This window comes from Narcine bancroftii, chromosome 1 (assembly GCF_036971445.1).
Source record: "Narcine bancroftii isolate sNarBan1 chromosome 1, sNarBan1.hap1, whole genome shotgun sequence".
NCBI classification, from domain to species: Eukaryota; Metazoa; Chordata; class Chondrichthyes; order Torpediniformes; family Narcinidae; genus Narcine; species Narcine bancroftii.
Window position 1 is genome coordinate 292,332,667 of NC_091469.1, and position 5,943 is coordinate 292,338,609.

Consider the following 5,943-nt stretch of genomic DNA (forward strand, 5'->3'; position numbering starts at 1 on the left):
TTTTCTGTTTTTTTCTTTGTGCTGGGCCATCAATGGCTACATTTACCAGTACTCAATAATTAAACCATAAGAAATAAGAGCAGAAGTAGACCATTTGGTCCATCGAGTCTGCTTTACCATTCCACCTTGAGCTTATCCATTCTCCTGCTCAGCCCCACTCTTCTTACTTCTCCCCATAACCCCTTGATACCCTGACTATTCTGATACCTATCCATCTCTGCCTTAAAGTCACCCAATGACCTGGCCTTTACAGCTACCCATGATAGCAAATTCCAGAGGTTCACTGTTATCTGGCTCAAGAAATTCCTCCACATCTCTGTTTTAAATGAGTTCCCTTCAGTCCTGAAGTTGTGCCCTCTTGTCCTTGATTCCCCTTCCATGGGAAACAACTTTGCCACATCTACTCTATCCAGGCCTTTCAACGTTCAAAATGCTTCCATGAGGCCCCCTCATTCTTCTGAACTCCAAGGAGTGCAGTCCAAGAGCCCTCAAATGTCCTCATATACTAATTCCTTCATTCCGAATCATTCTTGTGAATCTTCTCTGAACCTTCTCCAATGCCAGCTCATCCTTTCTTAAATAAGGAACTCAAAACTGTACCCTGTACTCCTAGTGAAGCCTCACCAGTGGCTGATAAAGCCTCAACATCACATCCCCACCCTTGTATCCTTTTCCTCTAAATATGAATGCTAACTTTGCATTTGCCTTCTTCACCACTGACTAAGCCTGCAGTTTAACCTTTTAAGGTATCCTGCATGAGGACTCCCTTGCACCTCCAAATTTTGAATTCTCATTCAAATAATAGTCTGCCTTTTTATTCCTTCTGCAAAGTACTGATCTGTGCCAAACTACTATTCTTTCTCGTCTCACTAACCTGCACTCAGTCCTTAGCCCTCCATACCCCTCCCATCCATATATCAATCCAATTTTTTCTTGACTATTAAAATTGAGTCTGCATTCACCTCTTCAGCTGGCAGCTTGTTCCATGACCTCAACACTCTCTGTGTGAAAAAGTTCCTGCTAATATTCCCTTTAAACTTCTCCCCTATCACTCTTAACCCATGTCCCCTGGTTTGTATCTTGGCTAACCCGTGTGGAAAAAGCCTACTTGAAATTTATCTATCCCCCTCATAATTTTGTATACCTATATCGAATCTCCCCTCATTTTTCTACGGTCCAGGGAATAAAGTCCTAACCTGTTTAACCTTTCTCTGTAACTCAGGTCCTGAACTCCAGGCAACATCCTGGTAAATCTCTGCACTCTTTCTATCTTATTGATATCTTTCCTGTAGTTAGGTGACCAAAACTGCACACAATACTCCAAATTTGGCCTCACCAATATCTTATAAAACTTTAACATAACATCCCAGCTCCTGTACTCAATATTTTGATTTATGAAGGCCAATATTCAAAAAGCTCTCTTTACAACCCTATCTACCTGTGGATCCACTTTCAGGGAATTATGTATCTGTATTCCCAGGTCCCTCTATTCTATCACACTCCTCAGTGCTCTACTATTTACCGTGTCTGCCCTTTCTTGCTTTGTCCTTCCAAAATACAACACCTCACACTTGTCTGCATTAAATTCCATCGGCCATTTCTCAGCCCATTTTACCAGCTGGTTAAATACATAGAACATTCCAGCACTACAGGATTGTGGAATAAATAGGTTTGTAGCTAAGTTTGCAGATGACACAAAGATAGGTGGAGGGGCTGATAGTGATCAGAAGAATGCAAAAAGACATGCAATTGAAATACAATTTTGGAAAATGTATGATCATACACTTTGCTCATGTGACAGAGATTGATAGGTTTTTGATTAGCCAGGACATCAAAGGTCAGGTAGTGGGTGAATGGATCAGCTTACGATTGAATGTCAGGGCAGACTCGATGGGATAAATAGCCTATTTCTGCTCCTATAGTGTTATGGTACCATTTCCACAGCTTCCACATCCTCTCCGTAATAAAGTAACCATCCACCAAGAGTTATAGAAATGTAGGGTTCTACAACATGGACACAGGCTCTTCAATGCATGTGACCATGCTATTCACATTTGCTTTGATTGGCCCATATCCCTCTTAACTTTTCTCATTTATTTACCTGTTTTGTTACATATTCCCACCACAATTTGTGTCTTGTGTCCCCTCCGTTTAAAGCTTTCACCTTAAATCTATGCCCTTTCGTTTTATATTCCCTTACTCTGGGAAAAAGCCAATGCCTATTTATCACGATCTCATGATTTTAGAAATCTCTATAATGTTCTGCCGTAGCCTCTTATGACAGAGAGAAAAATGTCAGCCTATTCATCCTCTTTTGTAACTTGAGGCAGCCACTCCTGGCAACATCCTCTCAATCTTTTCTACCCCCTCTCTCACTTAGTGATGTGCTTCCTATCATTGGGAGACAAAAACTGCCACAATTTTCCAACTGCAGTCTCTCTAACGACTTGCACAGTTGTAATGTGATATCCCTGCTCTTGTTCTCATTGCCTTGAGTGAGGAAGTCAAGCCTGCTGAGTGCCAGGGATGGTGGTGGAGGCGAAAACAATAGGGGCCTTTAAAAGAATCTTCGTCAGCACATGTGATAAAGAAAAATAAAGGTTATAAGGTAGGTAGGGTTTTGATTTTGTTTGGGGTAGGTATAGTTTATATACAATATACTGTAATTATCTATGTAAACTACCCAAGTTCGTCAATCTCTCCCCAGAACTACCAGCAATATCCTGGTAAACTTCTGGGCATGTTCCAATGCCTCCACATCCTCCCTGTAACATGGCACCCAGAATTGCAAGTGTGGGGTAACTAAAGTTTTATATCACTGCAATACCACCTCCTTACTTTTATACTCATTGCTCTTCCCAATGAAGTCAAGCATTCCATATGCCTTCTTTACCACCCTTTCAACTTGCATGGATACTTTCAATGAGCTGTGGACCTGGATCCCCACATCCCTCTGAATATCAACACTTCGAAGAGCTCTGTCATTAACTGTACACATTCTCTTTACAGTTGACTTCCCAAAGTGCAACACCCACACATTTGCCCTGATTAAAACTCATCTGCCATTTCTCCACCCACATCTGTAACCAATCTACGTATATCTTGTTGAATTATTCGATAACCCTTTACACCAGGGGTGTCAAACTCAAATTCACGGAGGGCCAAAATTAAAAACTTGGACTAAGTCGAGGGCCGAACTAAATATTGATTGAAAATTTTCAACAACATCTGCATGTTTTCTCTTCTTTCAACATATGTAATGTTAAACATTTTCTTATTAAAATAAATGTTTAATAATAGTTTTGGATAAACTCTTTCATTGTCATTGTCATTGGCCCATTTCCTTTAGCGTCTGAAACCGTGCACGTGACGAGTTAATGAGGGATGATTAAAGCAGTGGTCTTCAAACTTTTTCTTTCCACCCACAGACCACCTTAAGCAATCCCTTACTAATCACAGAGCACTAATGGCACAGGGACGCGAGTGGAAAGAAAAAGGTTGAGAATTGTTGTATTGTGGTAACTCCACATCTGATTAGGTTAATTGTTAGGCAAGTGGTCAGAGAAGGACCCCGCCCCCACCCCAAAAAAGGCTTAAATCACAGGAACAAAATAAGCTTCCGTCTCACTGCTCCCAATCTTACACACAGTCCTGATGTGGAATGTGGGGTCGCAGCTCCACGTTCACCCGAGTTCAGGTGCTGTCTGTGTGGAGTTTGTATGCTCTCCCCTTGTCTTGGACCAACAGGTCGGTCGCCTGACAAAGGCACCCGAACCCCCCGTTGAAACGCCGGCGTCCAGGACGGTGGAGGAATTGGCTGAGAAGAGCGCGTTGCTCCCACCCCCCTCCCATGGTTGGAGAGGGATTAAACTGCGATCTCACGGCGCCGGGTTCGTCTCCAACAAAAGGAGCGGGAGGCAGGGTCCGCCGCGCACGGAGCGAGGGGGAAGGCATTGCCAACGAGACGTTCGGTCCGGCGTCGCCGCTGAAGCACAGACCCAGCGAGGATGGTCCCCAACTCCAGCCGCGTCTGTGTGTCCGGGAGCTGGGTGGGCTGAGTGCGGCGCTCCGATCCCCGGGATTCGGGACTCTGAGATCCCTCCACACCTCCGGCGTCTTCATTTTCACCTTCAGTGTGCATGCACTATACTGGCGTGGCGGCCAGCGGGCCAACTCTAATATATATTTAATATGATCTTGCAGGCCAAATATAATTATATCGCGAGCCAAATTTGGCCCGCGGGCCAGAGTTTGACATGTGTGCTCTACACTGTCTGCAACTCCACTGACCTTTGTATCATTTGCAAATTTACTAACACACCCATGTACATTTATATCCAAGTCATGTAATAAACAACAGGAGTCCCAACACTGATCCCTACGGAACACCACTGGTCAGACTTCTGGCCAGAATAACATCCTTTCACCGCCACCCTCTTCTCTGTCCAAATTATCAACTCACTGTTGTCTCATGCATCTGCACCTTCTGAACCTCCTTTCCATAAAGGACCTTGTCAAAAGCCTTACTAAAGACTATGTAAATAAATCCTCTGTCTTGCCCTCATCATCCATCTTTGTCGCCACCTCAAAAAACTCAATCAAATTGGTAAGGCATGACCTGCTCCTCACAAAGCCATGCTGACTGTCCCTAATCAGTCTATGACTTTCCAAATGTGCATAAATACTATCCTGGTAATCTTTCCAAATTTTTCCCTCCCATTGATGTGAGACTTACTTACCTATAATTTCCTGGATAATCTTTTTTCCCCGTCTTGTGTAAAGTTATATCTATAGCTACTTTCCAGGGCTCTGGGACCTCCCTGTCACTGATGAGGATGCAAAGATCTTTGTGTCAAGGGTGCAGCAATCACTTCACTTGCCTTTCCATAACGGGGGATATATCCCATCAGGCCCAAGAAACCTATCCTATTAACGTCCATCAAAAGACCCACCTCCACCTTTTACTTTTCTCAAAATGCCCCAACACGTTCTCCACATGATGCTCCCTATCATTGTTTATGTATTTCTCCTTGGTAAATACTGATGCAAAGTACTCATTCACTACCTAATCCACTTCCTTTGACTCCAAGCATAAGTTCCATCCTTTGCATTGATGAATACTTTTGCTCTGTCCGCTGTAAAGCAAGGACCCCCCAATGGCCAATTCCACACATCATTGCAACACTGACATGTCTGTCCATGGTCTCGTGTACTGCCAAGTTGACGCCAGTCATAATTTGGAGGAGTCTCCAATCAGACACATCAATATCAACCTCTAATTTCTGTTAACCCTCCCCATCATCTCTCTTTCCCTCGCTATCTGTCTTCTTTCCTCCAGCTCCCCACCCCATTCACCTTCTCCTATCAGAGATCTACCTCTCCCCCCTCCCCCATTACTTCTCACTTTCTTTCTCTTTTAGCCTCTCACCTGAACTCAACTATTACCTCTAACTTGGTAGCATGTGTTCCTACCCCTTGCCGCCTCCATCCACCATTTTATTCAGGTATCTGCCTTCTTTGGCCCTCCTGAAGAAGGCCTCAGGCTGAAATGTTGATTGCCTTTTGCTTTCTATGGATGCTGTATTTCTCCAGCACATTGGTGTATTGCACTTGACCTCAGCAACTGCAGATTCCACCACTACTCTGTGTCTTCTGTGGGCCAGCCAATTCCGTGTCCAAACTATCATTTAACTCGGATCCCATTCATCCGTATCCTCTGAATCAACCCTCTGTGAGGGACCTTGTCAAATGTCTTACTGATGTCTATGTAGACAACATCCACTGCCCTATCTATCCTCATCAACCATCTTCTCAAAAATCACTATCAAATTGGTAAGACAATGTACCCCACACAAAGCCATGCTGATCATCCCCAATCTGACCATGGCTTTCCAAATACTGTATGTGCAAAATCTATTCATAAGTTTCTATATGGATGTCACA